General features: G+C 40.2%; 2 protein-coding genes across 11 annotated transcripts in view; one reads left to right on the top strand and one right to left on the bottom strand.

The window, feature by feature from the left end:
• Positions 1 to 17,412, bottom strand: part of LOC103123672 (zinc finger protein 709-like) — a 418,768-nt gene that overhangs the window by 350,192 nt on the left and 51,164 nt on the right. The gene's annotated exons all lie outside the window — the stretch shown is intronic.
• The window catches only part of LOC103123660 (zinc finger protein 709-like), a 93,415-nt gene that overhangs the window by 60,407 nt on the left and 15,596 nt on the right, over positions 1 to 17,412 (top strand). Inside the window, exons 2-3 of one of the 8 annotated variants that reach the window (XM_060182080.1) lie at positions 13,151 to 13,192; positions 15,246 to 15,577. The exons of 5 other annotated variants lie outside the window; for them this stretch is intronic. The gene's annotated coding sequence lies outside the window, so the exon portion shown is untranslated. The remainder of the gene's footprint in view (positions 1 to 13,150; positions 13,193 to 15,245; positions 15,578 to 17,412) is intronic. 2 more of the 8 variants (XM_060182079.1, XM_060182083.1) reach the window with 2 other exon arrangements.

Raw genomic sequence — 17,412 nt, forward strand, 5'->3', positions numbered from 1 at the left:
TTGCTGTGAAGAAGCTTTTTAATTTGATGTAGTCCCATAGGCTTATACTTGCCTTAGTCTTCTTTGTAATTGGATTTGTTTTGTTGAAGATGTCTTTAAAATTTATGCAGAAAAGAGTTCTGCCAATATTTTCTTCTAAGTATCTGATAGTTTGTGGTCTAACATCCAAGTCCTTGATCCACTTGGAATTTACTTTTGTATTTGGTGAAATACAGTGGTTCAGTTTCATTCTTCTGCATGTTTCAACCCATTGTTTCCAACACCATTTGTTGAAGAGACTCTGCTTTCCCCATGTAATAGTCTGGGCCCCTTTGTCAAAGATTAGATGTCCAGAGGTGTGAGGGCTCACTTCTGGGCTCTCAATTCTATTCCACTGGTCAGTGTGTCTATTCATGTTCCAGTACCAAGCAGTTTTGATGACAATGGCCCTAGAATACAGTTTGAGATCTGGCAGTGTGATGCCTCCGGTTCTGTTCTTTTTTCTCAAGATAGTTTTGGCAATTCTAGGTCTTTTCTGGTTCCAGATAAACATTTATAGCATTTGCTCTATTCTCCTAAAAAATGTGGTTGGGATCTTGATGGGGATAGCATTAAATTTGTAGATGGCTCTGGGTAGTATATTCATTTTGATGATATTAATTCTACCAACCCATGAACATGGAATATTTTTCCACTTCTTTGTGTCTTTTTCAATTTCCTTGAGTAATGACTCATAATTTTCAGTATACAAGTCTTTCACTTCTTTGGTTAGGTTTACTCGTAGATATTTTATTGTTTTTGTTGCTATAGTAAAAGGAATTGATTTATGGATTTCAATTTCTTCTAACTTAGTGTTTGCATAGAGGAATGCCACTGACTTTTGAATGTTAATTTTGTAGCCTGACACCTTACTATATTTCCTGATAATTTCCAAAAGCTTCTTGCTGGATTCCTTAGGTTTTTCCATGTATACTATCATGTCATCTGCAAATAGGGAGAGTTTGACTTCTTCTCTTCCAATCTGTATCCCTTTAATTCCTTGGTCCTGCTTTATTGCTATGGCAAGAACTTCCAACACTATGTTGAATAGTATAGTGGGCAGCCCTGTCTAGTACCTGATCTGAGTGGAAACGCTTCCAGTTTTTCACCATTGAGTATGATGTTGGCTGTAGGTTTGCTATATATAGACTCCACTATCTTGAGGGATTTTCCACCTATTCCCATTTTTTGTAGTGTTTTGATCATAAAGGGATGTTGTATTTTGTCAAAGGCTTTCTGTGCATCTATTGATCTGACCATATGGTTTTTGGTCTTGCTTTTGTTGATGTGGTGGATCACATTGATTGATTTACGTATATTAAACCAACCCTGCATGCCTGGGATCAAGCCCACTTGGTCATGATGAACAATCTTTTTAATATACTGCTGTATCCGGTTGGCTAGAATTTTGTTCAGTATTTTAGCATCTATGTTCATCAGAGATATTGGTCTGTAGTTTTCTTTTTTGGTTGTGTCCCTGTCTGCTTTTGGTATCAGAGTGATGTTAGCTTCATGGAAGCTGGCAGGGAGTATTCCAGTGTCTTCAATCTTCTCGAAGACTTTTAAAAGTCGAGATATTAGTTCTTCTTTGAAGGTTTTGTAGAATTCATTTGTAAAACCATCTGGTCCAGGACTTTTATTTTTGGGGAGTTTTTTGATAACTGTTTCAATTTTATTAGCTGTGATGGATCTGTTCATGTTATCCACTTCCTCTACTTAGTTTTGGAAGTTGGTAGGTATCTAGGAAATCATTCATTTCTTCCAGGTTCTCTAGCTTGGTGGCATATAGTTGTTCATAGAAGCCTCGCATGATATGTTGAATATCTGTGGTGTCTGTTGTGATATCTCCTCTTTCATTTACTATCCAATTTATTTGGGTCTTCTCCCTTTTTTGTTTTGTGAGTCTGGCTAAAGGTTTGTCGATTTTGTTCACTCTTTCGAAGAACCAACATTTACTTTCGTTGATCTTTTGAATGGTTTTCTTATTCTCAATGTTATTTATTTCTGCCCTAACTTTAGTGATTTCTGTCCTTTTGGTTGCTTTAGGGTTCCTTTGTTTTTCTTCTTCTGGGTCTTTAAGATGTGCAATCAGGCTGTTTATTTGTGCATTTTCTTGTTTCCTAATGTGTGCTTGTATACTATGAACTTCCCTCTCAGTACTGCCTTAGCTGTGCCCCAAATATTTTGATAGCCTGTGTCTTCATTTTCATTGAAGTCTTGAAACATTTTGATTTCTTCCTTGATTTCCTCTTTGACCCAGAAGTTGTTAAGAAGTGTACTGTTGAGCTTCCACATTTTGGGACTATTACTAATCTTTTGTTGATTGTTAAGTGTTAGTTTCATTCCACTGTGGTCTGAGAAGATGCTTGGGATGATTTCAATGCTCTTGAATTTGCTGATGCTGTCTTTGTGGCCTACCATATGGTCTATCCTTGAGAATGACCCATGTGGATTTGAATAAAATGTGTATTCCGGTTTCTTGGGATGAATGACTCTGAAAATGTCCAATAGTTCTAGTTTATCTATCTTTTCATTTAGCTCCCTTATGTCTTTATTGATTTACTGCCAGGATGATCTGTCAAGTTGAGAGAGTGGTGTGTTGAAGTCCTCTACTATGACTGTGTTGCTGTTAATATATTGCTGTAGCTCTTTCAGTAGACGTTTGATGTATTTAGATGGCTTCTCATTGGGTGCATAGATGTTAATAATTGTTACGTCCTCTTGATTGACTGATGCTCTGAGCATTAAGTAGTGTCCATTCCTATCTTTTTTAATCTTATCTATTTTAAAGTCTATCGTGTCAGATATGAGAATAGCTGTTCCTGCCCTTTTTTGTGGGCCATTGGCTTGTGTGATAGTTTTCCATCCTTTCACTTTAAGTCTGTGTTTGTCTTGTTGAGTTTGTTGGGTTTCCTGTAGACAACATATTGTTGGGTTGTATTTTCTGATCCATCTTCCTACTCTGTGTCTTTTAATAGGTGAGTTCAGGCCATTGACATTTATTGATATTAAAGATTGAAGATATTTTAACGCCATTCTTGTAGAGTTTTAGAGTGTTCTCATATATGTCCTATTTATGGTGGTCTGATTTTTTATAGGAGACCTTTCAGAACTTCTTTCAGGGCAGGCTTGGTGATAGTTGATTCCTTCAACTGTTGCTTGTCTGAGAAGGTTTTGATGCCTCCATCTAGTCTGAATGACAGTCTAGCAGGATATAGTATTCTTGGTTGAAAGCCTTTCTCATTGAGCTCTTCATAGATATCTTGCCATTCTCTTCTGGTCTGTAGTGTTTGTGTGGAGAAGTCTGCTGCTAATCTTAATGGGTTTTCCTCTGTAGGTGACTCTTTTGTTTTTCTCTTGCAGCCTTGAGGATCCTTTCTTTATCCTTATTCCTTTCCATTCTAAATATGATGTGTCTTGGTGTCTTTAAGTCTGGGTTAATTCTGTTTGGGACCCTCTGGGCTTCTTGAATCTTTATGTCTTTGATGTTGTCTAGACTAGAGAAGTTTTCAGCTATTATGGCCTAAAGAATGCTTTCTTCCTCTCCCTCTCTTTCTTCCTCTGGTAAGCCAATAATGCATATATTGTTTCTTTTGAAGTCATCCCATAGGACTCTGTTTTTGTTTTCAGCATCTCTTAATCTCTTTTTGAGATCTCTTTCTTCTTTTTTAGTTGTCTCTAATTCATCCTCGATCTTGCGAATTCTGTCTTCAGCCTCATTGATTCTATTCTCTCTGCCCTCTACTGTTTTCTGGAGTTCATCTATTTTGTTTCCCTGCTCTGATACTGTTTTAGCTTGTTCAGCTAGTTGTGTTCTTAGCTCAGCTATTTCAGTTTTCAGCTCTCTAATAACCTTGAGATAGTTAGTGTTTTCTTCCAGAGTCTCATTTGTTGTTCCTGTATTTCTGATTACAATTCTTTCAAACTCTTTACTCACTCCTGTGATTATTTCCTTAGCTAATGTTTGGATGTTGAACTTGTTATTTTGTGCTTCACCCTTTGGGGGGCTTTTAGCTGGACTGTTGTCCGGTTAGTTTCTCCAATATTTCTTCTTGTTGGTTTGCCCATTTTATATATTATGTTATGAGTTCCCTCTCTTAGTACTTTTCAAATTACTGATCACTGTTTCCTGGATTGACTTGTGTCTAAGTAAGGTAATTAAAGGGTTCACAGTTGTTTCAATAGTATTTTAATCCCTGAGTTGGAGCTCAGTGATTTAAAAGCCTCTTTTTTAATTTTTTTCTTCTCTGTAGGCTATGGGAGCCTGAGGGCTTCTAACTATAAGTAGGCTTCTTAATTTAATCACTGACTCCTGACCAAGAGATAATGCAGGGTGTGGCAGAGATAGTCCGGTGGTTATGCAAAGAGACTTTCACAGCCTCACATCTATGCCATCGAGGTATAGGACTTCTCCTGAATTTCCTGGTTAGATCTCTGTCCCCTGGTGTCCCTCCCTGCCACTGCTCCAGATTTTGAGGGCAGTGGCAATGGAGACTCAGGGTTGCACTTGGTGAGTCTCCGGGGATTCCTCTCTTCCCTTCAGCTGTCCCCTTGTTGGTGGAGCAGACTGGAGGTGGTGTCTCAACTGATAGACCGTTGGACTGTTACCAGCCACTTAGTCTCTCCCTAGGCTCCTCTCTGTCACCAGCCACGTGTGTTTGCACTCACCAGTGATTTGGTGGGTTCCTGTAGTCGTTCTAGTCCTGTCTTCTTTCAGTCCCAGGTGGTCTCCTTTGGTATTCCTAGTTGATTCGGGAGAGGAGAGAGCAGAGAAACATCTGCTGCTTCTTGTAGCCCCGCCTCCGGAAGTTTTTTTTGTGTTTCTGTGTTGTCTGTTATGATATCTCCTCTTTCATTTACAATCCTATTTATTTGATTCCTCTCCCTTTTCTGTCCTGTAAGTTTAGTTAAGGGTTTATTGATTTTGTTTACTCTTTTGAGCAACCGACATTTCAGTTTCATTAATCTTTGTATGATTCTCTTGTTATTTTTTAATTTTTAAAAATTGTATTATTATATTTATTGGACAGAGACAGCCAGGAATCAAGACAGAAGTGGGAGATAAAGAGGGAGTGAGACATAGAGACACCTGAAGGATTGCTTCAACACTTGCAGAAGCCTTCCCCCTACATGTGGGGACCAGGTGCTCAAACTGGGATCCTTGCTTATTGTAACACGCTCAACCAGGTGTGTCACCGCCTGGATGCTGATTCTCTTATTTTCAATGTCATTTTTTTTTCTACCCTAATTTTAATTATTTAAGTCCTTATGGTTGCTTTAGGGTTCCTTTGGTCTTCTTTTTTTAAGTCTTTAAGGTGTGCAGACGCGTTGTTTATTTGAGTTTTCTCTTGTTTCCTGATGTGTGCATCTATGACTATACTATGTACTTCCCTCTCAGTACTGCCTTAGTTGTGCCCCAAATATTTTGATAGTTTGTTTCTTCATTTTCATTGAATTCTCAAAACATTTTTAAATTTCTCCCTTAATTTCCTCTTTGACCTTGTAGTTGTTTAGTAGTGTACTGTTGATTTTCCATATTTTGAGACTTTTGCTAATTTTTTTGTTTGTTGATTGTTAATTTAATTTCACTGTTGTCTGAGAAGATGCTTGGGATGATTTCAATGCTCTTGAATTTGCTGACGCTGTCTTTGTGGCCAGCCATATGCTCTATCCTTGAGAATGACCCATGTGGACTTGAATAGGATGTGTTTTCCAGTTTCTTTTGAATGATTCTGAAAATGTCTAATAGTTTATGTCTTCCTTAATTTCCCTTGTTTCTTTATTGATTTTTCTGCTTAGATGATCTGTCAAGTTGAGAGAGTGCGATGTTGAGATCCCCTACTACTACTCTGTTGCTGTTACTATATTGTTGTAACTCTTTCACTAGATGTTTGATGTATTTAGATGGCCTCTCATTGGGTGCATAAATGTTAATAATCATTTAGTCCTCTTGGTTGACTAATTCTCTTGAGCATTAAGTAGTCTCCATCCTTATGTCTTCTTATTTCATTTCTTTTAAGAACTAGCAAATCAGATGTGAAAATAGTTATCTCTTCCCTTTTTGGGATTCATTAGCTTATATACTATTTTTCCATCCTTTCACTTTGAATCTGTGTTTGTCTTGTTGAGTTAGGTGTGATTCCTGAAGACATCATAAGGTTGGGTTTTGTTTTCTGATCCATCTTCCTAATTGTGGTGGAGATGTGGATCTGTGGGATCTAGGCCATCATATATATGTAGGAAGATCATATATATGTAGAAAGATCTAGGCCATCATATATATGTAGGAATCGCAGGATTCCCTGACTAGGGCCCAGCATGATGGGGTGGGCTGGTTGACCTAAAGGGCCTTCATTAAAATGTGTTGGTCTCTTACTCTATCCAGTTTTTGTAGTCCATACTTTTCTCTGACAAGGTAGACTTAGAGGGATTGAGTGAAGTGTAATAAGAAATAGGTCAGGAAGGTATCTCTAGTTCTAAGTAGGAAATATTTGATCAAGTATTTTCTTATGTCTGTTAGGTCCTTCTACTTGCTTTTGCTGTATTTACTGAATCACTTAGACTATTGCACACTTTAACTTTAAGTAATATATTTCCCCCTAACTTACGGATATGTGAGCACATGTGTCCTGTCTCTTGGGCTCTGGCCTATATCTAGATTCTGTAAATTTGTTAGAAAGTGTGCCACCCAAAATAGATCTATGAAGTCCTGTGAGCTAAAGGGCACATCAGAGTATTGCAGTTGGAGGGTTGACATCCCAGGCCTGGAGTTCCTGGACACAGTCCAAAGTGACACATGTCCAGGTGGCACAGGTTGCATTGATTTGGTTGAGATCAGCAGATGTCGTATCAAATAGTATGGATCAAGAGAAGCATGAAAGAAAATGAGAATAGCCCCAGGTGTTCCAGGACTTAAGGAAATAGGAAGCAGGTCTGCAGGTGTCTGTCTTTCTCTCCCCCTCTCTGTCTTCCCCTCCTCTCTCCATTTCTCTCTGTCCTATCCAACAACAACGACATCAATAACCACAACAATGTTAAACAAGAAGAGCAACAAAAGGTAAAATAAATAAAGCTTAAAAAAACTATAAGTTAATAAGAGTATATATTAATATCATTCCCACCATCCAAGGCCTGTGCCTCTACCCTCACCCTGCCAAAAATCCTACCCTCCCCCTACACATCCCAAGTATTAAAAAAAATTTTTTTATTATCTTTATTTATTGGATAGAGACAGCCAGAAATCAAGAGGGAAGGGGGTGATAGAGAGGGAGAGAGACAGAGAGACATCTGCAGCCCTGCTTCACCACTCATGAAGCTTTCCCCCTGCAGGTGGGGACTGGGGGCTCGAACCCGGGTCCTTGTGCATTGTAATATGTGTGCTCAACCAGGTGCGCCACCACCCGGCCCCTTTTTTTGATTTTTATTTATAAAAAGGAAACTGATAAAAACCATAGGATAAGAGGGGTACAACTCCACACAATTCCCACCACCAGAGATCCCTATCCCATTCCTTCCCCTGATAGCTTTCCTATTCTTTTTTTTCCCTCCCAGGGTTATTGCTGGGGCTCAGTGCCTACACCACGAATCCACTGCTCCTGGAGGCCATTTCTTCCCTTTTGTTGCTCTTGTTGTTTATCGGTGTTGCAGTTACTATGATTGTTGTCGTTGTTGTTGGATGGGACAGAGAGAAATGGAGAGAGGAGGGGAAGACAGAGAGGGGGAGAGAAAAATAGACAGCTGCAGACCTGCTTCACCACCCGTGAAGAGACGCCCCTGCAGGTGGGGAGCCGGGGGCTCGAACTGGGATCCCTACGCCGGTCCTTGCGCTTTGTGCCACATGCGCTCAACTCGCTGTGCTACTGCCTGGCCCCCAGCTTTCCTATTCTTTACCCCTCTGGGAGTATGAACCCAGGATCATTATGGGGTGCAGAAAGGGGAAGGTCTGGCTTCTGTAATTGCTTCCCGCTGAACATGGGCGTTGGCAGGTTGATCCATACTCCCAGCTTGTCTCTCTATTTCCCTAGTGAGGCAGGACTGGGTAAGCAGAGATACAGACCACATTGGTGGGTCATCTACCTAGGTTGTCCGGTTGGCATCATGTTAGCATCTGGAACCTGGTGGCTGAAAAAAGAGTTAACATATAAAGCCAAACAAATTGTTAACTAATCATGAACCTAAAGGCTGGAATATTGCAGATGAAGATTTAGCAGTCTCCGTTTTGTAGATAGTAGGTCTTTTTTAGTTATATTACAAAGGGCCTATGACTATACTAGTTTGTTTTTGTTTTTGTTTTCCCTGAACCTGACATCTGATATGCAGCTGGATTCAAGTTATTGTCTGGGGAGAGTATGTCATGGCTGGAAAAAAGACCGGCAAGCTGGATCAGGGAAGAGAGTAGCTCCGAAATGTGGGAACGGTGTATAAATATTTTTGACTGTAAACCCCATCAACTTGATCTGATCAGGGTCCCATATTCTGTTTAGGAGCCTATGTGACCTCTGCATCCCTGTAGATCTGAGCTCACATTCTGTGGTCATGAGTAGGAACATTCCAAGCTGCTCAAATTTCGGCACTCATCTTCTTCAGATGGAACATAGAGTATATTGTCCAGCCTCCCTTCAGAGGGTGGAACATTCTCTACCATTGTTGATCCAAGTTGAGGGCAAGGTCCTATGGGGGCCCACAAAGGGTTCTATTTTGTTGTTCCTGATAGAGATGACCAGTAACAATGGAGAGAGGGATTTATTCGAGGTTTAGGCCCATCATGTCTGTTTGTGAATCTCATAACTCCCCAACTGGGACCAGCTGATGGGGAGGCCTGATAGTGACTAAAGAGTCATTGTTAAGGTATGCCAGTCTCTTGCCCTTATTCAGCTTTTGCAGTCCTTACTTTGATAAAGTTAGCTGTGGAGTGACTGAGGGAATTATAATAGGAAGTAGGTGAGGAGGATATCAAAGTCTAAGTAGCCACTATTTCATTAGGAACTTTATGGTGTCTTTTTAGGTCTTTCTACTTGCTTGATGCATATACTGACTCACTGTAGACTATCGTGTACTTTTGCTTTCAGGTATATATTTTGCCCTAATTTATGGATACATGTGAACATATGCCCTATCTCATGGGACCTGGTCTATCTCTAGGTTTTGGGACTTCGTTAGGAAGTAAACCACCTGAAATGGAGTTAGAGAATCCTATGAAAGGAAAGGTCTCAACTGAGTAATGAGGCTCAAGGGTTGACATTCCACACTTGATGTCTCTATACACAGTCTGAAGCATGCTGAGGTGGTAGTGCGTTGATTAGGTTGGGATCAGCAGATACAATATCATTTGGTATGAATTGAGAGAAGCATGCAGGAAAGTGAGCCCCACCCTAGAGGTTCTAGGACTGGGGAAAATATAGGCTCTTTAGAGGAAGTGGGAGGTACCTGCTGTATTAGGGTTTAAGAAGGCAATAGCTAGTTATTGCTGTAATCAAATTATTTCCAATTCGGTTAACTTTGAAAATCCCTTTGTTAGGATTTTCTGTATCATACACAACATCACCATAATTTATGTTCTTTGACATTATTTGTACATAGTTATATCTTATAGGGTAATACCATCAGTTGCTTCTCTTTTCCCTGGTCATATTGTCAAGTTTTTTTCTTTGGTGCAGTATTCTACCACTTCCCTATCTGTGCTTTCCATTTCCCTATCTGTTCTTCTTTATCAACTTCTGCTTATGATTGGGATCATCCCATACTCCTCTTTCTCTTTCTGGCATATCACTTAATATAATTTCTTCTAGCTCTATCCAAGGGAGGTGGTAGAGAGCATAATAGTTATGCAAGGTGACTCTCATGCCTGAGGCTCCAAAGGCACAGGTTCAATTCTCTTTACACAGTCAGTAATCCACAGCTGTGGCTGTCACTGCTTGTCGCCTCGAAACAGAAATTAAACATCTCTTTCTCTTTTTCCTGTAGTTTAAAATATACCCCTGAAATAAGTGACTTGGTCATTGTCTCTGATGCTGTGCCTTCCATTAAGTGGCACTGCAATAATTGTCATTATTCTCTGACCTTTTTATTTGCCATTGAAGACATCAACACCTGTTTCTAGAATAATGAAGCAGTGCTCTGGTTTTCTCTCCTTCTCTGTGTCCCCTTCCCTTTAGATTTCTTGGGTTCACTGCCCAGCAAATAATGAATACATTTAAAAGGAAAGAATAAAAATGGGCTCAAAAGGATTTATTTGTGCCTTTATATAAATGAAAATAAAAGCCCCAACCCCTTGTGTAAACAAGAGCCCCTAAAACCATTGCTTCTACTTTGTACAAAGGAAATATTTATTTATTTATTTTTAAATATTTATTTATTCATTCCCTTTTATTGCCCTTGTTGTTTTATTATTGTAGTTATTATTGTTGTTATTGATGTCATCGTTGTTGGATAGGAGAGAAATGGAGAGAGGAGGGGAAGACAGAGAGAGGGGGAGAGAAAGACAGACACCTGCAGACCTGCTTCACCGCCTGTGAAGTGACCCCCCTGCAGGTGGGGAGTCGGGGGCTCGAACCGGGATCCTTAGACCCAGTTAGATTTAGACTTGGGCTTTGTGCCATGTGCACTTAACCCAGTGCACTACCCCGTCCAACTCCTGGAAATATTTATTTTACGTGATAGGACAGAGAGAAATTAATAGGGGTAGGGAAATAGAGAATAGGGAAGAGAGACAGACACCTGCAGAATTGCTTCCTTGCTTGTGTAGCTTCACCGTTGCAGGTGGGGATAAGGACCTTGAGCCTAGAGCACTGCACAATGTAAGCAATAAATTGAATGTGCGCCACCACCAGGCTCGTAATTAAATTTCTTAAATTGTGTTAACTTCAAGAAGATGTTGAGAAAGTTTTGTCCTGGTAGATCTGGCAAAAGGCTCATTTATTCACACTGACAGAGAGACTATGAACAATGGTTTAGGTACAATGAGATCTGAACTAATGATGGGAATATTTATTGTTGTCTAAAACTGCAGATAGAGGGATGGATATTTTAATCCCATTATAGGCCACTTATTAAGAACTAGATGTACTCTGGTAAGTTTATATCCTATGTTGGTAAGTTCTCTTTGAAATGAGCATTTTGAGTAAGGCACACCGCCATCAACTTTCAGAAAAGGACATTAGAATTAGCAGAGAAGTGCATTTCTCCTAATTCAGAACCTGGGTTGATATTCCAAATCGATAACAGACTCCTTTATTTCTTTTTAAAAAATATTTATTTATTTTCCCTTTTGTTGCCCTTGTTGTTGTTGTTTTTTTAATTGTTGTAGTTATTGTTGTTGTTACTGATGTCATCGTTAGGACAGAGAGAGATGGAGAGAGGAGGGGGAGAGAAAGATAGACACCTGCAGACCTCTTCACCGCCTGTGAAGCAACTCCCCTGCAGGTGGGGAGCTGGGAGCTCGAACCCGGATCATATGCTGGTCCTTTGCCTTGCACCACGTGCGCTTAACCTCCTTTATTTCTTATCCTTCTTTTCAGTTAATAGTCTCTTACTCTAACATAAGGCAGATGTCGCAGTTGTAGATATACCTCTTATCATAGCTGAAGTACCAGATTTGATCCTGGTACTGCTTATGCCAGATATGTGCAATATTCTACTTTCTCCCTCTTATAAATAAATTAAAAAAAAAACCCGAAAACATATATCTAAAAAGTAAGCGAATAGTCAGAGAATTGACAGGTCTCTTGACAATTTACAGGAGATGCTCCTTCTAGATTCATTGATTCTCTTTGATCAGAAAGACAAAGTCATTGAGGAATGCTCACTTTTCTTTCTCGAGAATGAACAATTATTTTTACCTGTGAGATTTTGCATAGTTCCACAAGTAGCTAAAATTTATATATATATATATATATATATCATTTGATTTATTGGTTTTTTGGGGGAATTAGATTCATCACCAATATACTGCAACTGAGCCATTAATCTTGTGGCTTCATCAACGTTAGCTGGCTCATTTTCGTGACACTTTTTTTAAAAAAAAATTTATTTTCCCTTTTGTTGCCCTTGTTGTAGTTATTATTGTTGTTGTTATTTTTTTTTAATTTTTTAAAATTTATTTATGAAAAAGATAGAGGGAGAGAGAAAGAACCAGACATCACTCTGGCATATGTGCTGCCGGGGATCGAACTCGGGACCTTATGCTTGAGAGTCCAAAGCTTTACCACTGCGCCACCTCCCGGACCACATTGTTGTTGTTATTGATGTCGTCATTGTTGGATAGGACAGAGAGAAATGGAAGGGGAAGACACAGGGGGAGAGAAAGATAGACACCTACAAACCTGCTTCACCGCCTGTGAAGCGACTTTCCTGCAGGTGGGGAGCTGGGGGCTCGAACCGAGATTCCTATGCCGGTCCCTGCGCTTTGCACCACATGCACTTAACCTGCTGCGCTACCACCTAATTCCCTACGTGACACTTTTTATTTTTATTTTTATTTATTTATTTTCCTTTTTGTTGCCCTTGTTTAACGTTGTGGTTATTAATGTCGTTGTTGTTGGATAGGACAGAGAGAAATGGAGAGAGGAGGGGAAGACAGAGAGGAGGAGAGAAAGACAGACACCTGCAGACCTGCTTCACCGCTTGTGAAGCGACTCCCCTACAGGTGGGGAGCCGGGGGCTCAAACTGGGATCCTTACGCAGGTCCTGGCGATTTGCGCCACGTGCGCTTAACCCGCTGCGCCACAGCCCGACTCCCCTACGTGACACTTTTGTGGAAGCACTGTTTCTGCTGAAGTTCAAAAGAGAGACGTGTTGAGACATGTGCAAGTTCCTTTTGTTTATATCTAGAAAAGCTTTATTCACTCTGTCAACCTTTTCATTATTCACAATGTTTATCTTTTCAAGATTAGTGGTAACTGGTTTTGCTATCTTTTTAGCCTTGAAGTTTATTTGGCTATGTGAAATACATTCCTAGGCTTTTGTCCTCTTACTTTGTTCTTGGCCGTGATCTTCAGTACTGTTACGAAGCTGCTTAACACCCAGGTAAAGCCATCTGCTCAGTATTCAGGAAGTTCTGGCCAAGTAGCTAAAATGTTTTGGTAAAAATACTGAAATAATGATCACAGGTTTTTTTTTTTTTTTCTGTTTCTAGCAGTTGTCATGAGGACATTCTGATTCCATCCTGAAAGCCAAAGTAAGATGCTCCTTAAGGGACTGTGATATTTGCAAAAGGAGTTTGAGATTCTGATAGCAGATGCATGATCTTCCTCAATGGTAAAGAAAAATATCAGACCAAAACAACAATTATTATTACAGTGCCACCTAAATGAAAGGAACAGCATCAGAGACAATGACCAAATCATTTAGTTCAAGAGTATATTTTAGGGAGGCGGGTGGTAGCACAGTGGTTTGAGCGCACATGGCACAAGGACTGGCTCAAGGATCCCCGTTTGAGCCCCCGGTCTCCCCACCTGCAGGAGAGTAGCTTTACAGGCGGTGAAGCAGGTCTGCAGGTGTCTATCTTTTTCTCCCTCTCTCTGTCTTCCCTCCTCTCTCCATTTCTCTCTGTCCTATCTAACAATGACATAAATAACAATAATAATAACTATAACAACAAACAAGGGCAACAAAAGGGAAAATAAATAAATATTTAAAAAAATTTAAAAGAGTGTATTTTAAACTGCAGAAAAGCGCACACACACACACACACACACACACAACACACACACACACACACACACACACACACACACAGAGGGTGGTGGTGGTGGGGAGATGTTTAATTTCTATTTAGAGGATCCAGGAAGTGGCCTACACAGTTGAGCTCACAAATTATGCGTTAGGGCCTTTGTTCAACCTTTAGTCCCTAGCTGCAGGGGTAGCTTCATGAATAGTGAAGCATTGCTACTGGTCAATCTCTCTCTCCTTCTCTGTGTCCTCATGCCTCTAGATTTCTAGAAGGCGTGATTTCTAGATTTCTCTGGCTCCCTGCCCAACCAATAATGAAGAAATTTAAAAATAAAAAATAAAAAATTGCTCAAAGGGATATATTTGTGTCTTTTTATATAAATGAGAGTAGAATCCCCAACCCCTTGTGTGAATAAGAGCCCCAAACTATGACTTCTCCTTTTACAATGAAAAGTAGTGAAGGAAAGTTCTTATGTACATTTATGATTAGTTTAAATCAATGTATGGAGAATCCTGGGCCTTGCCCTAGTTGGATTTACCACTCCATGTTCATATTTTCATTCAGATAGAGAGATAAATAGGGGCTGAGAGAAAGCATAATGGTTATGCAATAGGATCTCATGCCTGAGGCTCTAAGGTCCCAGGTTTAATCCTCTGCCCACCATAGACCAGAGGCTGAGTAGTGCTCTGGTTTCTAACTCTCCCTCTCCCCGCCCCCCCCCCCCCCCAGTTAAAAATAAAATAAAATGGGAGTTGGGCGGTAGCGCAGCCGGTTAAGCGCACATGGCACAAAGCACAAGGACCAGCATAAGGATCCTGGTTCAAGCCCCTGGCTCCCCACCTCTAGGGGAGTCACTTCACAGGCAGTGAAGCAGGTCTGCAGGTGTCTGTCTTTCTCTCCCCCCTCTGTCTTCCCCTCCTCTCTCCATTTTTCTCTGCCCTATCCAACAGCAACGGCACCAATCATAACTACAACAATAAAACAAGGGCAACAAAAGGGAATAAATGATAAAACAATAAAACAAGGGCAACAAAAGGGAATAAATGATAAATAAATAAATAAATAAATATTTAAAATAAAAATAAAATAATAAAGAAAAAGAATTACTTCTAAAAAGAGAGAGAGAGAGAGAGATATAGACAGTGAGACAGACACTGGATCAAGCACAAACAAGAGAAGTTCCCTGCACAGTGAGCTCTTCCTCAGGACACCTGCACAGATTTAATGACTGGATCCTCATTATGTCTTTTTTTTTTTTTATAATGGGGCCCAAATTATGAAATGGAGGAAAGAGAGTCTCTTCAATAAATAGTGGTGGGAAAACTGGGTTGCAATAGGCAGAAGAATGAAATTGAACCGCTTTATCTTACCAGAAACAGAAGTCAGCTCCAAATGGATCAATGACCTGGATGCTAAACCACAAACTATTCACTTTTTATGCAAAACTTCTTTCTCTAATACTATGGCATGCCCCTGTGTCTAGGGAACATGCACAGTACTGTCTGTGTCCCCCAGGTTTTGCCTGTTCATTCCCTAACTCCAAAATTTCCCCATCTAGGAGTATGGACCAGAATTCGTGTGGGGTGCTGAAGGAGGACGTTTTGATCTTCTGTGACTACTTCCTGCTGAGACATGGATGTAGCCTGGTCTATCCATACTCCCAGAAAGACCTGTTCTGTCCCTAATCTTTCGCCAGTGGGGCAGAGCTCTATAGAGATAAGGTTTCTGGACACTTCACCATGTAGTCATCCATCCATGGAGGTCAGGATGGAGTTGTGGCAGCTTCTGGAACTTGATGGCTGAACGGTGGCAAGACTTACAAATGTTTAATAAATGGAGGATCAAAGAATAGCATTAGGATCAATGAGGATAAGAAACCCAGGATGAGAGGTAGATTGGATACTCATTTAGGTATAAATGTTCTTAGGAAACTAGGACTCTAACAGTCTTTGGGCTATGATGATAAAGCCAGGCTTGAGAAATATCTGGGAGGATGGCATTTGAATAGAGTGGGGGGGGGGGAGTGCGGTGGTAGCACAGCGGGTTAATCACACCTGGTGCAAAGTGCAAGGACTGGCATAAGGATCCTGGCTCAGGCCCCCGGCTCCCCACCTGCATAGGAGTCCCTTCACAGGTGATGAAGCAGGTCTACAGGTGTCTTATCTTTACCCCTCTCTGTCTTCCCCTCCTCTCTCCATTTCTCTGTCCTATCCAACAACGACATCAATAATAACTACAACAGTAAAACAGCAAGAACAACAAAAGGAAATAAATAAATTTAAAAAAAGAGGCAAAGCAGATATTTAACAAGTTGCCTGTATGACATCTGGGTCCCGTCAGCATAAGCTCACTCTGTGGTCACAGCTGGGGCCATGTCTGTAGGTTGCATAAACCATCCTTCAAGTGGCAGAGTAGAGTGACCCTTCCTCCAGGGAGTGGGGCAGTCTTTACCAATGTTACTTTTCAGTGAGGACAAATTTCTGAGGCCCACAATAGGGCAGAGAGACAACCCCTGATGGAAGTGACCAGTGATGGCAGACAGAGAGATCTCTTACAGGTCTAGGCCCATATCTATGACTAGGAATCCAGGTGATGATGTCACCTGTCATTGGCAAAACAGCCAAGTTAGGCAAGAGTGTCTCCTGTCACCATCCAGTTTCTGTAGTCCATTCTCTATCTAATATGCTTTAACTTTTTCCTGTTTGCTAAGGCCTTGAAGGTTATACTATACACTAACCAAATAACTAGCCCATAGTCTGCTGGACTTAAGGCTAAGCTAGTGTATTTATGGAGTCCAGTTTTGAGTTAAATACTTAAGTTTTAGAGGAGTCTAAGTTCAGCTCAAGGATTTTTTTAGTGCTAGCTTGATAGATACAATACAGGTATCTTAGGTGCTAAAATACTGAACAAAATTCTTGTGAACTGGATACAACAGTATATTAAGATTGTTCATAGTGGCCAACTGGGGTTTATCTCAAGGATGCAAGACTGCCTTAATATACTTAAGTCAATCTGTGTGATCCACCACATCAACAAAAGCAAAACCTAAAACCACCTGACTATATCAGTAGATGTAGAGAAACTCTGACAAAAACCAGCTTGTTTTCATGAGCAAAGTGCTACAAAAATGGGAAAACAGTAGATGGAAAGCTCCTTAAGATAGTGGAGTCTACATATAACAAACTTGTCTATAGCCAACATCATGCTCATTGGTGAAAAACTGGAAGCATTCCTCCTTAGATCCAGTGCTAGATAGGGCGGGCCACTATCAACATTACTATTTAATACAGTGTTGGAAGTTTCTGCCATAACAATCAAGCAGGAGCAAGGAATTAAATGGGATATAGACTTGAAGAGAAGTCAAACTTGCACTATTTGCAGATGATATGATAGTATATATAGGAAAACCTAAAGAATCTAGTGAGAAGCTCTTGGAAATTATCAGGCAATAGAGTAAGGTTAACAGAGTCAGGCTATAAAATTAACATGCAAAAGTCAGTGCTATTCCTTTATTCAGACACTAAGTTATAAGAAATCCAGAAATCAATCTCTTTTACTATAGCTACAAAACAATAAAATATCCAGGAATAAACCTAACAAGAGAAGTGAAAGACTTGTATACTGAAAATTAGTAGTCACTATTCAAGGAAATAGGATAAGACATAAAGAAGTAGAAAGATATTCCATGTTCATGGTTTGGAAGAATTAAAATCATCAAAATGAAT

The sequence above is a fragment of the Erinaceus europaeus genome, chromosome 23 (genome assembly GCF_950295315.1).
Source record: "Erinaceus europaeus chromosome 23, mEriEur2.1, whole genome shotgun sequence".
NCBI classification, from domain to species: Eukaryota; Metazoa; Chordata; class Mammalia; order Eulipotyphla; family Erinaceidae; genus Erinaceus; species Erinaceus europaeus.